Source organism: Pipistrellus hanaki, assembly GCF_964339955.1.
Source record: "Pipistrellus hanaki genome assembly, chromosome: 16".
In the NCBI taxonomy this organism is placed as follows: Eukaryota; Metazoa; Chordata; class Mammalia; order Chiroptera; family Vespertilionidae; genus Pipistrellus; species Pipistrellus hanaki.
The window spans coordinates 47,194,103-47,214,732 of record NC_140518.1 but is presented as its reverse complement, the minus strand read 5'-3'; the positions used below and the strand labels follow the sequence as shown (position 1 = coordinate 47,214,732).

At 42.1% G+C, this 20,630-nt stretch overlaps 1 protein-coding gene and 1 pseudogene across 2 annotated transcripts in view; both read right to left on the bottom strand.

Moving 5' to 3' along the window:
* SHMT1 (serine hydroxymethyltransferase 1) overlaps window positions 1–20,630 on the bottom strand; it is a 1,020,383-nt gene that overhangs the window by 262,862 nt on the left and 736,891 nt on the right. The gene's annotated exons all lie outside the window — the stretch shown is intronic.
* On the bottom strand, window positions 5,056–5,575 carry LOC311611536 (small ribosomal subunit protein eS12-like; annotated as a pseudogene). Its single transcript has one exon. The product of its transcript is annotated as a small ribosomal subunit protein eS12-like (transcript).

The following is a 20,630-nucleotide window of genomic DNA, read 5'->3' as shown; positions in this document are numbered from 1 at the left end:
CTTAGCTGACATGCATCAGATTCACAGAAAGCCAGTCATCGGGGCTGGACTTGAAGGGTCAGGAACTCCAGCTGCGGCATTTGGATAATGCCATTGTTTCTTTTAAAAGGGTATTCAGGACTCAAAGGCAAAGACCCAGGGCAGCGGTTACCAGCTCTGACCTATTGGGCTCCTTGGGCAGAGCGGAGAAATAGTGCAGTGTTCCAGCCTCTACCGAACCAGAACCAGGATGTCCGGAGCCTCTGGAAACGCCCACCTTGTCTGGCAGAGCCTCTGCCCTGTGCCAGCCCTGCTCCCAGCCGCCGGGCAGCCAGGGCGCAGGGGTGGGACCAGGCTGGCCCAGCAGACACCCCACCCCCAAACTCTGCGTCGGGTCTCTGATGCAGGGAGGACACCAGTCGTCCTGTGGTGAGGGGATGGATGTCCGGTGCGCCCAGTGTGGCCGTGATGGCTGGGCTGCTGAGAGCAGGGGCTCAGGGAGGTCCAGGGACTGGTCCAGGGACCCAGGACTAAAGACCAGCAGAGGGACTTACCGGGCCTCCAGCCTGGGGCAGCCATGCGCCCTCCCTGGACCTGCTGCGAGCCAAGTTCCACACTCTGTTCTGGATGATACGGCTCCCAGACCCAGCCTCTGACCTCCTTAAGCTCCCCTCCCCACTCCTTTTATTTTACTTTATTTTATTTTATTTTGAAATACCGGTACGTATTTTTATTGATTTCAGAGAAAGAGAAGGAGAGAGATAGAAACATCAATGATGAGAGAATCATTGATTGGCTGCCTCCTGCATGCCTCCCCTTACCCCACTGGGGATCAAGTCCACAACCCTGGCATGTGCCCTTGACCTGAATCGAACCCTTCAGTCTGCAGGCCGATGCTCTATCTACAGAGTCAAACCGACTAGGGCCCTCCCCTCTCTTTTAGATACAATTTAACCTTTTATTCAAGTATCGGACACTTAAAGAGCATTAGTGTGCAGCTCATAGCGGACCCAGAGCAATTGGAACCCAGACCAAGAAATAGAATGCAGTCAGGAGGGAGGCGGGGTGAGGAGGGAGGCGGGGTGAGAGGGGAGGCAGGGTCCTGGAGGAGGTGGGTGAGGAGGGAAGCAGGTCAGGAGGGAGTGGGGTCAGGAGGGAGGCGGGGTCAGAGGGAAGCAGGCTGTTTTGACAACAGTGGCTTTATAATACAGCTTGAAATCTGGTATTGAGATCCCTCCTACCTTATTCTTCTTTCTCAAGATTGCTGTGGCTATTTGGGATCTTTTTTTGTTCCAGATGAACTTTTGGAGAGTTCCTTCTAGGTCTGTGAAATATGCCATTGGTATTTTAATGGGGAGTACATTGAACTTATAAATTGCTTTGGGAAGTATGGCCATTTTGATTATGTTGATTCTACCAATCCATGAACATGGTATGTTCTTCCATCTGTTTACATCTCCCTCTATCTCTTTTTTTAGTGTCATGTAGTTTTCTACGTATAGGTCTTTTACCTCCTTAGTTAACTTTATTCCTAGGTATCTTAATTTTTTTGGTGCGATGGTAAATGGGGTTGCTTTTTTAATCTCTGTTTCTGTAAGTTTACTATTCTATACTGGTGTATAGAAATGCCATAGATTTCTTGGTGTTAATTTTGTATCCTGCTACATTGTCGAATTCATTTATTAAGTCTTATAGTTTGTTTTTATGGAGTCTTTAGGGTTTTCTATGTACAGTATGTCATCCACAAATTGGAAAGGTTTCACTTCTTCTTTTTCAATTTGGATGCCTTTTATTTCTTCTTCTTGACTAATCAGAATGGCTAATACTTTCAGTACTATGTCGAACTGGAGTGGTGAGAGTGGGCATCCCTGTCTTGTTCCTGTTCTTAGGGGAAATGGTTTTAGATTTTGTCCATTGAGTATGATTTTAGCTGTGGATTTGTCATATATGGCTTTTATTATGTTGAGGTATGATCCTTCTATTTCAACCTTGCTGAGAGTTTTTAACAGGAAAGGGTGCTGGATTTTTGTCAAAATGCTTTTTCTGTATCAATTGATATGTCTATGTGGTTTTTATCTCTCAATTTGTTTGTGATGTATCACGTTTATTGATTTGTGGATATTGTACCATCCTTGCATTCCTGGGATAAATCCTACTTGCTCATGGTGTATGATCTTTCTGATGTGCTGCTGGAGCCAATTTGCTAGAATTTCGTTGAGGATTTATGCATCTATGTTCATGAGGGATATTGGCCTGTAATTCTCTTTCATTGTGTTGTCTTTATCTGGTTTTGGTATTAGGGTGATGCTGGCTTCATAGAAGGAGTTTGGAAGCGTTCCTTCCTCTTGAATTTTTTGGAATAGTCTGAGGAGGACAGGTTTTAGTTCTTCCTTGAATGTTTGGTAAAACTCCCCTGTGAAGATGTCTAGCCCCAGGCTTTTGTTTGCTGGAAGCTTTTTGATGACTGTTTCAATTTCTTCCATAGTAATTAGCCTATTGAGATTTTTAGATTCTTTCTGATTGAGTTTTGGAAGGTTGTAGTTTTCTAGGGATATCCTCCAGGTGGTCCAGTTTGTTGGAATAGAGTTGTTCATAGTATTTTTTAAAAACAATTTTTTGTATTTCTGTGGGATCTGTTGTTATTTCACCTCTTTCATTTCTGGTTTTGTTTATTTGGGTCCTCTCTCTTTGCTTCTTGGTGAGCCTGGCTAGAGGATTATCAATCTTGTTTATCCTTTCAAAGAACCAGCTTTTGGTTTTGTTGATCTTTTATATATTTTTTTTGTCTCTATGTCTTTTATCTCTGCTCTGATCTTTATTATTTCCTTCCTTCTGCTTATACTGGGTTTTTCATGTTGCTCTCTTTCTAACTCTTTGAGTTGTAGGTTTAGTTAATTTATTACCATTGTTTCTTGTTTTTTGCAGTAAGCTTGTAGAGCTATGAACTTCTCTCTCAAGATTGCTTTTGCTGTGTCCCATAGATTTTGGATTGTTGTGTTTTCATTGTCATTTGTTGCCATGATGTTTTTTTTTATTTCTTCTTTGAACTCTCTGGTAACCCAGTCATTGTTTAACAGCATGCTATTTAGTCTCCATGTGTTTGATTTTACTGTAGTTGATTTCCAGTTTTATGCCATTGTGATCTGAGAAGATGCTCAATATGATTTCTATCTTCTTGAATTTGAAGAGACTTTTCCTGTGACCCAATATATGGTCTATCTTTGAAAATGACCCAGGTGCACTTGAGAAGAATGTATATTCTGTGGCATTGGGGTGAAAGTTCTGAAAATGTCAATTAATTCCATCTGATCTAGTGAGTCATTTAGGATTGATGTTTCTTTGCTGATTTTTTGTTTAGAGGATTTGTCCAAAGGTGAGAGTGGGGTATTAAAGTCTTCTACTATGCCGAAACCGGTTTGGCTCAATGGTAGAGTGTCAATCTGTGGACTGAAAGTTCCCAGGTTTGATTCCGGTCAGGGGCATGTATGTTGGTTGTGGGCACATCCCCGGTAGGGGGTGTGCAAAAGGCAGCTGATCCGTGTTTCTCTCTCATTGATGTTTCTAGCTCTCTATCTCTTTCCCTTCCTCCCTGTAAAAAATCAATAAAAAATATATATTAAAGTCTTCTACTATGATTGTATTGCTGTCAATCTCTCCCTTGATATCCTCCAGAAGTTTTTTTTTTTTTTTTTTTTTTTTTTTTTTTTTTTTTTTTAATGTATTTGGATGCTCCTCTATTGAGTGCATATATGTTTACCAGAGTTATTTCTTCTTGCTGGATTGCTCCCTATAGTATTATGAAGTGGCCTTCATTATCTCTTTTTATGTCCCTCACTTTGAAATCTAATTTGTCAGATATAAGTATTTCTACCCCTGCTTTGTTTTCATTTCCATTCACCTGAAAAACCTTTTTCCATCTCGTTGCCATCAGTCTGTGTGCATCTTTTTTTCTGAGGTGGGTTTCCTGTAGATAGCAGACATATGGATCATGTTTTCTTACCCACTCAGTTACCCTGTGTCTTTTGATTGGGGCATTTAATCCATTTACATTTAAAGTTATTATTGATAGGTACTTGTTTGTTACAATTTTTATTCTTTACCACTGTGTTCCTTCTTTGCTTCCTATGACTTCTATTTACAGTAGACCCTTTAGCATTTTTTTGCATTGTTTGTTTGGTGGTAATAAACTCCCTTAGTCATTTTTCATCTGTGAAGCTCCTGATTTCACCCTCAATTTCAAATGATAGCTTTGCTGGGTGCACTATTCTTAGATTCAGACCCTTCCTTTGCATGATTCTGTATATTTCATTCCATCCCCTTCTTTCCTGATATGTTTCTGTTGAGAAATTAGTCGCTACTCTGATGGGGGATCTTTTGTAGGTAACTTTCTATCTCTCTCTGGCCACTTTGAAGATTCTTACTTTGTTGTTGGTGTTTGCCAAATTAATTATGATGTGCCTTTGCATTGGTCTTTTGGGGTTCATTTTATTTGGGACTCTGAGCTTCTTGGATTTGTGTGGTTTTTTTCTTTCTATATCAGGGAAGTTTTCTTTCATTATTTCTTTAAACAGGTTTTCTATTCCTTGATTCCTCTCCTTTAGGCACCCTTATTATGTGGATATTGTTTTGTTTCATGTTGTCCCAAAGTTCACTTAGGCTCTCCTCCTGCTTTTTAATTTTTTTTTTTAGAAGCTGCTCTATTTTGGGTATTTTTTCCTACCTTATCTTCTAGCTCACTGATGTGGTCCTCTGCTTCTTCTAGACTACTATTGATGCTTTCTATTGAGTTATTTATAGCAGTGATGTCATTTTTTTCATTTCTTCTTGGTTCTTCATTTCCTCTTGGTTCTTACACATATTGTTGAATTTGTCTTCCATTCTTTTCATCCACATTATGACTATTTCTCTTAATTCTTTCTCTGACATGTGCTTGTCTCCATTTCGTTTACTTCCTTTTTTGGTGATACCTGCTTTTCTTTCATATGCGGGCTATTTCTTTTTTCTTTTTTCTTTTTCTTTTTCTTTTTCTTTTTCTTTTTCTTTTTCTTTTCTTTCTTTCTTTCTTTCTTTCTTTCTTTCTTTCTTTCTTTTTTTTTTAAGCCAAGTTTATTTGTTCATTTCTTGCATTTGAAGTACTCCTCAATGACATCCTTTGCCTGAGACTCTTTGCCATAGTCCTTAACCACCACGCAACTGCAGCCAACCACTTTACGGGGTTTTCCCTCTCTGTCGATTTTACAGAGGCCTACTCATTCCCCTAGTTTCTTGTTGTTGTCAACCTTAATGAGGTTGATTTGGTGTTCAGTGTAAAGATCCTCCACCAACTTGACGTACATGGGCTCATCACAGTTGGATGCAAGTACACAAAGGTGGGCTTGGCCCTTGTCTAAGGCTTTGCTGGCTTCACGAATTCTGCACATGAGGCTGTCATGGATGAGGATGGTCTTCAGCACCTCTTGCAAAGCAGTGTTAACGTCCATTACACCTCCAGCAGCAATGCCTTCCTCGGCCATGGTGGTGGGTTATGGGTAGAGCCGAATCTTGAATGTACTCAAGCCTCTGCCTCCGCACAACTCCACTGCGGCAGGGAAAGCTGGGCTGTTTCTTTGTCTCCCCTTGGTCTCTCTTCTCTGGGTGTCTGGTTATGTAGTTCTCTCTCACCTGCATTGATTTAAAGGCACAAAATACAACACAACCAGGCACAATGCAGAAGGCACTGAACACAAATGTATTCTCGATACAAAGAACCCCAAATAACAGTTACCACCAGAGAAAAGAGAATTAGGGGATAAGAAAGAGAGGAGAGAAAAAAGAAAAAAACAAGGAGTGCAAAAATGAAATTGGGAAAAGGAAAAAAAAAGTAAGAGAGAAAAGAAAGAGAATAGAAAAGAAGAGTGGATGCCGAAACCAGTTTGGCTCAATGGATAGAGTGTTGGCTTGGGGACTGAAGGGACCCGAGTTCGATTCCGGTCAAGGGCATGTACCTTGGTTGCAGGCATATCCCCAGTGGGGGGTGTGCAAGAGGCAGCTGATCGATGACTCTCTCTCATCGATGTTTTTAGCTCTCTATCTCTCTCCCTTCCTCTCTGTACAAAAACAATAAAATATATTAAAAAAAAGAAAAAAGAAGAGTGGAAAAAACTATTTATGTGGGGAGAAAGCTCCAATAGAACAGCCATTAAGCCCAACAAATACAAGCAACTAATACCTAGAGATGAATGCAAAGTACAAACAACAACTAATATCAAGCAAGGCGAAGGAAAACAGAAACAAAAAACAAACAAACAAAAACAAGCATCCGGCAACAGAGAGGAACTGAGAGGACTACTCCAGCCATGAAGACAGAAGAGAAGCAGTCCAGAGATGGAAATCACTGACGATGCTTTGCCATAATAACAGTCAGCAGCTGTGTATCACTGCAGGTTGCCCAGGACCAAATCAGAGAGAGTTGGACTTGCATTACCACTATTTGCCCACCATCCAGAACTAAAATATCATTGCTGACATATACACTTAAGGAACATTAAAATTGGGTTTCAAAAGAACTGTTGGCCCAGAAAGAAACCCACTACAGACTGATTCATTTGCATTTCAGCATAACCATTATTGCTCGTCTCATTTTCGATTCTTATAAGTATATTTCCAGTAGGACATGATCTCACTTATTTAGGAGAAATGATGAACAATATAGACTGATGAACAAGATCAGACCCAGAGATAAGGAGCCATGGGTCAGACTGTTGGACCTCAGAGGGAGGGTGGGGATAAAAGGGAGAGATCAACCAAAGGATTTATGTGCATACATATGAGCCTAACCGGTGGTCAAGGACAATAGGTAGTGGGGGCATGAGTGGGGAGGGGTGAAGGATTGGAATGGAGGGTTGAGGACAAATATGTGGTACCTTAATCAATAAAGAAATTAATTAAAAAAACAAAAAGTGAAACAATCTCACATAAAAACCCCCAATATAATCAATAATCAAGCAAACAACAAGAAAAGGACAGAGAGGGGAAAAAAGAATTTGGATAGTGAAAAAAGAGAAGAGAGAGGTGTGTATGGACTTAGAGCAGGGGATTGGAAATTAGATATACAAGTAGGGTGAAATTTTAACAGGGGGTAAAAAGAAGAAATAGGGAAAATCTAAAGCAGGAATAGGTTAAGAGAAACAGGACAACAAAAAAGGAAAAGTAAGGAAGAGAGTGTTGGCATAAAGGGAAAGTTGAGATACAGTAAAGTGATGCTGAAGGAAAGATGAAAATAGAATGTAGAACACTAATCCCAAAATAAAATAGAGATAAAATAAAATGATACTTAAAAAAGGAAAAATAGTAGTAGTAATAATACTGATTAAAAATAAAAATGTAATAGTTAAAAAGATAAAATCAAGTGAGAAAAATAAAAAAATTAATTTCTTAAGTAAAAGATGAAAATGAAAATTAAAATGTGCAGTGTTGAAGGCCATTCATTTCCTCTACTGTTCTGTGTGGCTCACCTCCTGTTTCCTAGTCAGGACAGTATTGAAGTTCCCTGTGTTCCACTGCTCCTCAGTGTTGTAAGCCACAGTCCTGATTTTTCAAGCAGGCAGTACTTTTTTTCTTATACTCCTTTATTTGTGTCTTAGCGCCTGGGGGGCAGTGTTTCTAGATTGACCTCCAGGCCTATAGGTTCTCTCTAGCTAGTGTTCAGATTTTGTTTTCCTGTGGCACGTAATACTGGCTTGGGGGAATGGGCTGCCTCAGCGCTGACCATTATCCCCGCTCTGATTCTCAGGGTCCAGAAAAACAACTTTCCCCTGCATTCTCTTAGAGTGTCCCCAATTGGGCGATCCTATATATTGGGCTTAGTAATCAAAAGCAAGGATTTAAAGAGGGGGAGGGAGGAAAAAAAAAAAAAGAAAGAAAAAAAGAGAGAGAGAGCCAGAATAAGTGTGCAAACTCTGGGCTGTGGTGCAAGTTTGTGCAGTCTTTTCCCCGCTGGCTCTAAGCTGCCGGGAAGGCTGTTAAAACTTTTAGGCGGTCCTGCCGAAACCAGTTTGGCTCAGTGGATAGAGTGTGGGCCTAAGGACTGAAAGGTCCCAGGTTCGATTCCGGTCAAGGGCATGTACCTTGGTTGCGGGCACATCCCCAGTGGGGGGTGTGCAGGAGGCAGCTGGTCCATGTTCCTCTCTCATCGATGTTTCTAACTCTCTATCCCTCTCTCTTCCTCTCTGTAAAAACAAACAAACAAACAAACAAACAAAAAACAATAAAATATATTAAAAACAAAACAAAACAAAAAACTTTTAGGCGGTCCTTTTGTGCCCAGTTCAGCTATGGGTTGCTTTTTAGAGTTCCCTTTTGCTAGCAGACCTGCGGATCCCCTTCCATATTTGCGATCACTCTAGCCCCAACGCCATGCGCTTTTTTTTTTTTGGGGGGGGGGGGGAGCGACGCAGACTTCCCAGGTCCTCTAGCTCCCATTGTGTGCGTTTCTCTCTGCCTGGGTCACAGACCTCACCTTATCATAGGCGAAATCTGTGAAGAGGTGCAGCACTTTCTGTGAAGAGGTGCAGCACTCCGAATCCGCTGCTTGGGGACCCGTGCTCCCGGGTCTGCAGCTGTTCGCCGGGTGCTGTGGATTCCCGGGATTTTTAGGCTTCCGAGGACATCCGCTCTCACAAGGTGGCAGGTCTCCGTGGCAGAGCCGGTCGCTCTGGGAGGGATGTCAGCAGCAGTGGAGGCTGCCTGGCAGGGTGACCCCGTCAGGCAATCCTTACAGTCCTCAGCTCACAAATAAACACTCCCTGTGCGGCCACACGCTCTCCTTTCCTTCTCTCACTCACTGTCTTGTGCTCTGCCTTCCCTGGGCAGCCATCTTCAACTCTCTCTTGGGGAAGTTTTTTCAGCCAATCACTTTCTTTCTTGGACTTCCAGTGATCATTCACTCAACATATTGTTCTGAGGTGCGTCTCTTGTAGACAGCATATAGTAGGGTCATGTTTTTTAATACATTAAGCTACTCTATGTCTTTTGTTTAAAGCATTTAATCCATTAACATTTAAGGTTATTATGGATAGGTACTTATTTATTGCCATTTTAATTCTGTATGGCTAAGTTTCTATCTCTAATTCTTCTCATTACAGCTGTCTCTTGAGCATTTCTCATAATGCTGGTTTGGTGGTGATAAATCTCGTTAGCCTTTTTCTGTCTGGGAAGCTCTTTGGCCTTGCTCTATATAGTAATATTGGTTTCGGATTCTTGCTTTTTAGTATTTTGAATATTTCATGCCATTCCCTTCTGGCCTGAAAAATCAGTGACAGCCTTATGGGAGCGCTTTTGTAGGTAACAAATTTTTTTTTTCTTGCTGCCTTTAAGATTCTCTCGTTGTCTTTAATTTTTGGCATTTTAATTTTGATGTGTCTAGGTGTGGGCCTGTTTGGGTTCTTCTTGCTTGGGACTCTCTATACTTCCTGAACTTGTGTGACTTTTTCCTCCACCAGGTTAGGGAAATTTTCTACCATTATTTTTTCAAACACGTTCTCTATCCCTTGCTCACATTCTCCCCCCTCTGGCACTCCAATTATGTCAATATTGTTACATTTCTGGTTGTCCCACAGCTCCTGTAAGTTGTTCTCCCGTTTTTTGTTTTTTCTTTTTAGTTCTCTGATTGAGTGACTTTGTCTACCCTGTCTTCTAATTCACTAATCTGATCCTCAGCTTTCCCTAATTTGCTGTGTATTCTTTACAATGTTGTCTTTATTTGTGCTATGTCATTATTTCCAACTGATCTTTTTCATAGTTACTATATCTTTCTCATGCTGTTGAGCATCTTTACCATCATTATTCTGAATTCTATATTAGATAAATTTCTTATCTTCATTTCATTTATCTCTTCTTCTGGAGAATTCTCTTGTTCTTTCATTTGGGGATTGTTGTTTTTTATCTTCCCATTTTGGCTGCCTGTTTGGGTTTGTGTCTATATATTAGGTGTATCAGCTATGACTCCAATATCTACTGCAGGACAGTGTCAGATGCAGTTTCTGACTGACCCTAAGTACCTTGTTTGCGGCTAATCGCAACCCACAGCTTGTGGCTTCCTTGGCAATCGTATCCTGCTGTGGGGTGTGCCACTCAAAGCCTACTCAAGACTAGATCATGCAGATCCCTTTATCTCTCCAGCCTCTGACTTCACTACCATTCCCCTATACCACTAGGCATACCCTCACCCAGCACCTGATCATATGTCTGCCCAGTAGCTTTCACTGTGGTAGCCCATTGGCAGCACTGGCTCTTGAAATATAAGGCAGAATACCAGCTTCGCTTGTTCACAGTGCCATCCTCTAGAAAACACATATGCCATCTTCAGACAGCAATCCTCCCCCCTCCATCTCTGACTCCCCACTGCCTTTAGTAGATAGTAAGAATCTCTGGACAGGGGGATAGTCAGATTACACCCTTTGACAGCAGGAAGAAACTACCGAAGATGAGACCTTCATCCATTTACTCTTGTAGGATTACAAGGGTCCAGAGTTTTGAAGAGGGGAATTATTACCTTGGACAGACAGTTGGAACACTGGGGAGTCTCTCCCATTGACCACGCTGATGCAGGGGAGGTTCTTACATTGAGCACCCCAAGAGTTAGAAAGGTGAATGGTTAGGGTTCTGAGCATGACAAAAGAGAACCAGGTAATGGAATTGAAAAAAAAAAAGTCCTCTCCTCCATATCCCTATAAGAAAGGTGGACTTGAGCAGAAAGAGAGGTTATCTTGGAGAGGGGAGTTCACTGTTCTTTTAGGTCATGTGGTCCTGAATAAAACTTTCCATCAGCACTGCTTCACCTCTGTTTTCTGTTGAGTTACAATAAGAGACAAGCACCAGGACCTTCTGGTTCTCAAACAACAGCTCTATTCTCCTGTGGTCTGGCCTAGAACTCCCCTTCTCTTCCCCTCTGCCAGCACATCCTGGACAGCTCTAGACACAAAGCTGGTGCCCAAAGCATGGTCTGTGGACAGGCCAGGGAATTTCCTACAGCTCTTAGGATCACATAGTTTGTTTGAGCCAAAGGATTGCCAGGAAACATTAAAGCTCACAGAACCACATGTTCAAAGCCAGGCTATGAGGAGAAGGTGCAGGACATGGGACAGATGCCACTGCCTCTCAATGCTTCTTCCACTCTGCTGCTAGGGACTTGTCGGCTTCCACAGCCGTAGCTACAGGCTGTCTCCACCCCTCCCAAGATGTCTGAACGCCCAGCTTCCGGACCGAGCACAGCCTTCAGACAGCCTGTGTCCTGCCCTCCTTAGCACTCCAGCTGTACAGTCATTTCTAACTGTAACTTCACAACTGGAGTTAATCGTCAAAAGTCAAGACTTACAACAAATTTAACAAGGGAAACAATAACTCTAAGGGGAGGAATGAAATATGAGGAAACTAAAAGGCCATCATGAACAAAAGGTGTTTTTTGTTTGATTTTTTAAGGATTAGCAGAAGGTTCAGGCTATTAGACAGAAAAAAATCCTGGCTAAAATATAATTTGAATGAAAAGGACTCAGTAAAGAGATCCAAAAGCATATGGTATCAGAACAATAATGAACCCACTTTAGACAAAAACTAGGTCCTGGAATGTAGTGCTTCCATTGTATCAAAAGCTGGTGGTGGTCTGGTAGAAAGAAAGAAAGAAAGAAAGAAAGAAAGAAAGAAAGAAAGAAAGAAAGGAAGGAAGGAAGGAAGGAAGGAAGGAAGGAAGGAAGGAAGGAAAAGAAAAGAAGAACTTAAGGGGAAAATTCTGAGTCTGAAAAAAGTAGGTCAATCTGTATGCTGAAATGCTGCAAAATGAGTGCTTTGAGAAATGAAACCACTAAAAGCAGTTTGGCTTAATCGGATATCTTAGAGTCAGGAGAGCATATTTGAAAGGAATAAAAAGAAAAGAAATCCAAGTTCAGAGAGGGAGGGCAATGCACAGGGTGGGGCTGAGAGAAGGCTTTGTCTTGAGGTGTAACAATGACTTGCAGCTCAGTGAGCCCACGCCTGCTGATGTGGGACTGCATCTGGCCCCCACAGAGGTTGCTGCCTACGTTATTTTTAGCTCACAAGGATCAAAGAAGCAGGTAGCTTTTCATCCTACCCAAAGCTCCAGGCAATGAAGGAAAAGGATGAATCACAGTAAAACTATAGCTTTGATGAAAAAGCCCGGGTCATCCAGTGACATGATCAGGAACAATTCTCATGATGACAGCAACAGAAAGGACTGCTGGGACTCCACGGAGCAGACGGTGTCACAGCACATCACAGGTCTTTGCAGCAGCCCCACTCAGAGTCTCTGAAAGTTCAACTCTTGGATGCAGGCTGGGTTTTGTATTTGTTCTTCTGGTAACAGTTTCCTTCCTAAGAATAATCATGAAGGGCTTTTGAGAAATTAAAATCCAGCAGTAGGAGCTGACTTTCAAATAGTGCTTACTCGATGGCACACACAGTTTGAAGCCATGAACTCGTGTAACCCCTACAGCTTCCTTAGTAGGTTCCACCTGGCAGCTGAGGACACTGAGGCAGAGGACGGTTCAATGACTTGTCCAAGGTTACATGGCCAGAAAGGAGCAGAGACTGGATTCTGAGGAACCCAGCTCCCATGTACTCACTCACTGGCAATTGTTCAGATTTTTTCTACTTGCTTTTTAAGTCCACTTACGTATAATATATAAGAATGTATTAGCCCCGGGTTCGATTCCGGTCAAGGGCATGTATCTTAGTTGCGGGCACATCCCCAGTAGGGGGTGTGCAAGAGGCAGCTGATCGATGATTCTCTCTCATCGATGTTTCTAACTCTCTATCCCTCTCTCTTCCTCTCTGTAAAAAAAATCAATAAAATATATTATATATATATAAAAAAGAATGCATTAAAATGTAGCACTGCACAGCAAATCACAATGCCTGTTCTATTCCCGCCGCCTGTCCCAAGAACGTGTGTGGGATCTTTCTCAGCTTCAGATGTGATGCTCCCGCTGCGCATGCCCGGCACTCGCTTGGGCCCCTGCCTCTGGGGTAGTCTCCACAGAACCAATGTGGCTGGACTTCCCTTGTAATTCTCAAAGCCAAGGGTCTTTATGATGTTGATTAAATTTAGTTTTGAATTCTACCTCTAGAAGTATATATATTCCCCTCGTAGACTTGGCTTCCCCCCAATAACCAGCGACCACTGAGGCAGCAGAGGCAGCAGCCTGGGCCTCGGACAGGCTGCAGATGACATCTTGACCTAAATTACGTCTCAGCTCTGAGCCTCTGCGAAGAGCTCCTGGCTACTTTCCCAGGAAACCAGACAGGGGGACACCAGGGCAGACCTCAAGACCTGAAGAAACGATGTGTTATCCTCTCTCACAGCTGACCACTCAGCTCCCAGCACGATCCCAAAGCCCCACACCCACAGTGTCTTATGCATTTTGCCCTGCCTTATATAACCTGTAACCTACACACCACGAAGAGGGTCTTTAGAGCATTAGCTGTCCACACCCAGGAACGGCCAGTTCTCTAATAACCCTTATTTCTATTCAGCAAAATCCTACACGTACATTTCCTTTGAGCCAGCGTGTGTAGGCTGACAGACTCAAATATTGGTGTCCTGGTAACATTAATTGCAAGACACACATTAGCAATAACCATCAGAGAACTTTGCAAAAACAAACTTGATTACAAGTCCTGGAGGGTACGTGGCACTCCCAGGGTCAGAGGGAGAAAGAGGGGGTGGGGAGGGGGGGGAAGAGAGAGAGAGAGAGAGAGAGAGAGAGAGAGAGAGAGAGAGAGAGAGAGAGAGAGAGAAACCTGGGGATCTGTCTTTATTGGGGTCATGAGTGGGTGCCTAGATTTTCACAGGTTCACTTTTTTTTTTTTTAATATATTTTATTGATTTTTTTTACAGGGAGGAAGAGAGAGGGATAGAGAGTTAGAGACATCGATGAGAGAGAAACATGGATCAGCTGCTTCCTGCACACCCCCTACTGGGGATGTGTCTGCAACCAAGGTACATGCCCTTGGCTGGAATTGAACCTGGGGCCCTTGAGTCCACAGGTCAAAGCTCTATCCACTGAGCCAAACCAGTTAGGGCCACTCTTTTTTTTTTTTTTTTTTTTTTTTTTTTTTTTTAATTTAACACGTGAGAGCAGGAGAGAAAGCACATTAAAATACCAACGACCTATTTCACTGACCTAGAAAGAACTTTCCAAAAATTCATCTGGAACAAAAAAAGACCCTGAATATCCACAGCAATCCTAAGAAAGAAGAATAAAGTAGGAGGGATCTCAATACCAGATTTCAAGCTGTATTATAAAGCCACTGTTCTCAAAACAGCCTGGTACTGGCATAAGGACAGACATATAGATCAATGGAATATAATAGAGAATCCAGATATCAACCCAAATCACTATGCTCAATTAATATTTGACAAAGGAGGCATGAAAATACACGTTGGTATTTTAATGGGGAGTGCATTGAACCTATAAATTGCTTTGGGAAGTATGGACATTTTGATGATGTTGATTCTACCAATCCACGAACATGGTATGTTCTTCCATCTGTTTATATCTTCCTCTATCTCTTTTTTCAGTGTCCTGTAGTTTTCCCCAAATAGGTCTTTTACCTCCTTAGTTAAGTTTGTTCCAAGGTATCTTAATTTTTTTGGTGTAATGGTAAATGGGATTAATTTTTTAAATCTCTATTTCTGTAAGTTCACTATTGGGGTATATAATAGAAAGGCCATGATTTCTTGGCGTTAATTTTGTATCCTGCTACATTACAAATAAGGACAATTTTACTTCTTCTTTTCCAATTTGGATGCCTTTTATTTCTTTTTCTTGTCTTATTGTGATGGCTAGTACTTCCAGTACTATGTCAAACTGGAGTGGTGAGAGTGGGCATCCCTGTCTTGTTCCTGTTCTTAGAGGGAATGGTTTTAGTTTTTTTTCCCATTGAGTCTGATATTTGCTTTGGGTTTATCGTGTATAGCTTTTATTATGTTGAAGTATGATCCTTCTATTCCCACCTTGTTGAGAATTTTTATCAGGAAAAGGTGTTGGATTTTATCAAATGTTTTTTCTGTATCAATTGATATGACTATGTGATTTTTATCTCTCCATTTGTTTATGTGATGTATCACGTTTATTGATTTGTGGATATTGTACCATCCTTGCATTCCTGGGATAAATCCTACTTGGTCATGGTGTATGATCTTTCTGATGTGCTGCTGGAGCTGATTTGCTAGAATTTCGTTGAGGATTTATGCATCTATGTTCATGAGGGATATTGGCCTGTAATTCTCTTTCATTGTGTTGTCTTTATCTGGTTTTGGTATTAGGGTGATGCTGGCTTCATAGAAGGAGTTTGGAAGCGTTCCTTCCTCTTGAATTTTTTGGAATAGTCCAGGGGTCCTCTAACTTTTTAAAGTGGGGGCCAGATCACGGTCCCTCAGAGAGCTGGAGGGCCGGACTATATGAACTACTAATTCCTACTGTAACACCTCGGCTGCGCTCACTGCCCAAAAAACCTGGTGGGCCGGATCAGACTCCTCTGTGGGCCGCATGTGGCCCGCGGGCCGTAGTTTGAAGACCCCTGGCAATAGTCTGAGGAGGACAGGTTTTAGTTCTTCCTTGAATGTTTGGTAAAACTCTCCTGTGAAGCCATCTGGCCCCAGGCTTTTGTTTGCTGGAAGCTTTTTGATGACTGTTTCAATTTCTTCCATAGTTATTGGCCTATTGAGATTTTTAGATTCTTTCTGATTGAGTTTTAGAAGGTTATATTTTTCTAGAAATATGTCCATTTCCTCCAGATTGTCCAGTTTATTGAAATAGAGTTGTTCATAGTATTTTGTAACAATCCTTTGTATTTCGGTGGGGTCTGTTGTTATTTCACCTCTTTCATTTCTGATTTTATTTGGGTTCTCTCTCTTTGTTTCTTGGTGAGCCTGGCTAGAGGTTCATCAATCTTGTTTATCCTTTCAAAGAACCAGCTTTGGTTTTGTTGATCTTTTGTATTGTTTCTTTGGTCTCTGTCATTTATCTCCACTCTGATTTTTATTATTTCCTTCCTTCTGCTTACACTGGGCTTTTCTTGATGCTCTTTTTCTAACTCTTTGAGTTGTAGGGTTAGGTAATTTATTACCACTTTTTCTTGTGGGTTTTTTTTTTTTTTTTGCAGTAGGCATGTGGAGCTATGAACTTCCCTCTCAAGGTTGCTTTTGCTCTGTCCCATAGATTTTGGATTGTTGTGTTTTCATTGTCATTTGTTGCCATGATGTTTTTTATTTCTTCTTTGAGCTCTCTGGTAACCCAGTCATTGTTTAATAGCATGCTGTTTAGTCTCCATGTGTTTTATTTGATTGGATTATTTTTATTGTAGTTGATTTCCAGCTTTATGCCAGTATGATCTGAGAAGATCCTTGATATGATTTCTATCTTCTTGAATTTGAAGAGACTTTGCCTATGTCCCAACATGTGGTCTATCTTTGAAAATGACCCAGGTGCACTTGAGAAGAATGTATATTCTGTGGCATTGGGGTGAAATGATCTGAAGTTGTCAATTAATTCCATCTGATCTAGTGAGTCATTTAGGATTGAAGTTTCTTTGCTGATTTTTTATTTAGATGATTTGTCCAAAGGTGATAGTGGGTTATTAAAATCTCCTACTATGATTGTATTGCTATTAATCTCTCCCTTAATGTCCTCCAGCAGTTATTTAATGTATTTTTAAAAATAAATTTTATTGATTTTTTTTTTTTACAGAGAGGAAGAGAAAGGGATAGAGAGTTAGAAACATTGATGAGAGAGAAACATCAACCAGCTGCCTCTTGCACACCCCCTACTGGGGATGTGCCCGCAACCAAGGTACATGCTCTTGACCAGAATCGAACCTGGGACCTTTCAGTACACATGCTGATGCTCTATCTACTGAGCCAAACCGATTTCAGCAGTTTTTTTTTTTTGTTTTTTTTTTTAATGTATTTGGGTGCTCCTGTATTGGGTACATACTGTATATGTTTACCAGAGTTATTTCTTCTTGTCGGATTGCTCCCTTTAGTATTATGAAGTGGCCTTCCTTATCTCTTATGTCCTTCACTTTGAGATCTAATTTGTCAGATATAAGTATTGCTACCCCAGCTTTTTTTTTTTTTTTTTTTTTCCATTTCCATTCACCTGGAAAACCTTTTTCCATCCCTTTACCCTCAATCTGTGTGCCTCTTTTTTCTGAAATGGGTTTCTTGTAGACAGCAGATATATAGGTCTTATTTTTTTTTATCCAATCCATTACCCTATGTCTTTTGATTGGGGCATTTAATCCGTTTACATTTAAAGTTATTATTGATAGGTACTTATTTGTCGCCATTTTTATTCTATACCCCTGTGTTCCTTCTTCGCTATTTCTTTTTTATTTTTACAGTAGACCCCTTAGCATTTCTTGCATTGCTGGTTTGGTGGTGATAAATTCCCTTAGTTTTTTTTTGTCTGTGAAGCTCCTGATTTCACCCTAAATTTTTTTTTTAAGTGGCATTTTAAATCTTTATTTTATTTTATTGATATTTTACAGAGAGGAAGGGAGAGAGATAGAGAGCTAGAAACATCGATGAGAAACATCGACCAGGTGCCTCCTGCACACCCCCTACTGGGGATGTGCCCGCAACCAATGTACATGCCCTTGACCGGAAACCAACCTGGGACCTTTCAGTCTGCAGACCTACGCTCTACCACTGAGCCAAACCGGTTTCGGCCACCCTCAATTTTAATTGATAGCCTTGCTGGACACAATATTCTTGGATTCAGATCTTTCCTTTGCAAGATTTTGTATATTTCATTCCATTCCCTTCTGGCCTGATGAGTTTCTGTTGAGAAATCAGTTGCTAGTCTGATTGGGGTTCCTTTATATGTAACTTTCTGTCTCTCTCTGGCTGCTTTTAAAATTCTTACTTTGTTGTTGGTGTTTGCCAATTTAATTATAATGTGCCTTGGAGTCAGTCTTTTGGGATTCATTTTGCTTGGGACTCTTTGAGCTTCTTGGATTTGTTTTTTTCCTTCTCTATCTCAGGAAGTTTTCTATCATTATTTCTTGAAATAGGTTTTCTATTCCTTCCTCAGTTTCCTTTCCTTCTGGAACCCCAATTATGCGAATATTGTTTTGTTTTGTATTGTCCCAAAATTCCCGTAGGCTCTCCTCCTGCTTTTTAATTTTTTTTCTAGAAGCTGCTCTAATTGGGTATTTTTTTCCATCTTGTCTTCTAGCTCACTGATGAGGTCCTCTGCTTCTTCTAGTCTACTCTCTTTTTAAAAAATATATTTTATTGATTTTTTACAGAGAGGAAGGGAGAAGAAGAGAGAGTTAGAAACATTGATGAAATATCAATCAGCTGCCTCCTGCACACCCCCTCCCTGGGATGTGCCCACAACCAAGGTACATGCCCTTGACCAGAATCGAACCTGGGACCCTTGAGTCTGCAGGCCAACACTCTATCCACTGAGCCAAACTGGTTAGGGCTCTAGTCTACTTTTTTTTTTTTTAAATTATTATTTTTGGCTGAAACCGGTTTGGCTCAGCAGATAGAGCGTCGGCCTGCGGACTGAAAGGTCCCAGATTCGATTCTGGTCAAGGGCACGTACCTTGGTTGCAGGCACATCCCCAGTGGGGATTGTGCAAGAGGCAGCTCGTTGATGTATCTATCTTATCGACGTTTCTCTCTATCCCTCTCAATTTCTCTCTGTGTAAAATCAATAAAAAGATATTAAAAAAAGGGACCACATTAAAAAAAATTGTTTTTGTACATATACCATGCCCCCCCCCCCAATACATACCTTCCCTCCCCAGAGTTTTGTGTTCATTGGTTGTACTTATATGTCTAGTCTACTCTTGATGTTTTCTATAGAGTTCTTTACAGTAGCAGTATCATTTTTCATTTTTTCTTGGTTCTTCATTTCCTCTTGGTTCTTACTCATATTGTCAAATTTGTCTTCCATTCTTTTTAGCTATTTTATGGTCATTTCTCTGAATTCTTGCTCTGATAGGTTGCTTGCCTCTAATTCGTTTACTTTCTTTTCTGGTGTTGCCTGCTTTTCTTTCATATGAGGGCTATTTTTTTGTCTCTCCATGGTCTCTCTTTTCAGGATATTTGGTTATATAGTTCTCTCTCTCCTTTCTGTGGTTGGGTGAAGAGCTCTCCTGAATCTGTTTGTTTGCACTGATTGGGGCCTCACAATTGTTCGGTGGTTTCCACAGTTGTGGGTTTTTCAGGCCTCAGATAAGATCCACTTTTCCTTGCAAGATGGAGTAGTTTTCCCTCTGAGCCGTAGCTCCGGGAGAGGTCTCCTCTGCAGTGCGAGCTGCCTGGTCAGGGAACTCCGTCCAACAGTCCCCCACCTTCTCCTGGAGTTCTGCTATCCCTTAGCTCGCCAATAAACACTCCCCAAGGGACTCTCAGACGCTCCTTGCTCTGGGACTAGGCTCAGAACAGTCTGTCTATTCTGCCGCTACTTCCCCCTCTCCTGTGTGTGTTTTTAATGTAGCTACTAAAAAATGGAGACCAATATATGTGGTGATGTATAGCTTCCATGATCTTTCCGTCAGAGAGCTCTAATCTAGACCCTTCCTTTTACCTGCTGGCGACTGGGTTTGTTAACTGGTGAAGGAGCAAGCCCTAAATCTGAAAAACCAGAACTAACATTTACTGCTCACAGGTCCTTCCTGAGGGATTTGGGTGGAACAACCCGTTCAGCCTCGGGTGGTCGCAGGGCTGCACAAAGTGAGGCTGTGCAAGGTCGTGCTCCTTCTGGCAGGCTGAGCTGGGACCAGGCGGGCTGACTCCATAGCCTGACCTTGGAACTGCCAGCTGGACTAGAAGGTGCTTTGAGAACCTGCCTCAGACAGCGAAGGCCAAATAGCTCAATGTGGTGGCATCCCTAGCGACGTACAGCCCCTGCGTGTAGAGAGCCCCTGCCCCTCCCAACTGATGGATCGCCCCACCTGACGGTGGCCTGGGCCTCCCTCTGAGGGGGATCATGGGGAAATGGCTGGGCCCCCAACCTGTATCACACCCTTGGCTGGCCTGGTGTCAGTGGGTATCTTAGTGTGGTATGGAAGGTCATCCAGTCTGTTCTAATTAGCATATTACACTTTTATTATTATAGGCTAGTGGTCCGGTGCATGAAATTTGAAATTTGTGTGTGTGTAGGGACGGGGGGGGGGGGGGGGGGGTGGAGGGTGGGGGGAGAAGAAAAGAGGGTGTTCCTTAGCCCAGCCTGCACCCTCTCCAATCTGGGACCCCCTCAGGGGATGTCTGACTGCCGGTTTAGGCCCAATCCCTGAGGCAGTTGGACATCCCTCTCACAGTCCGGGACTGCTGGCTGCTAACCACTCAGCTGCCTGCCTGCCTGATTGCCCCTAACCCCTCTAGCCTGCCAGCCTGCTCACCCCCAACCTCCCCCCCACAGCTTGATCACCCTCAACCGCCCTCTCCTCCTGGCCTGATTGCCCCTAACCACCTCGGCCCCCACCACCATGGCTTTGTCCAGAAGGACATCCGTAAGGTCTCCCAGTCTAATTAGCATAGTACCTTTTTATTAGTATAGATGTTAGATTGCTTTTGGAACTCTGAATAAAACTTTCACTTTAACATTTCAAACCATAAAGTTATAGATCTGGGGGGGGCG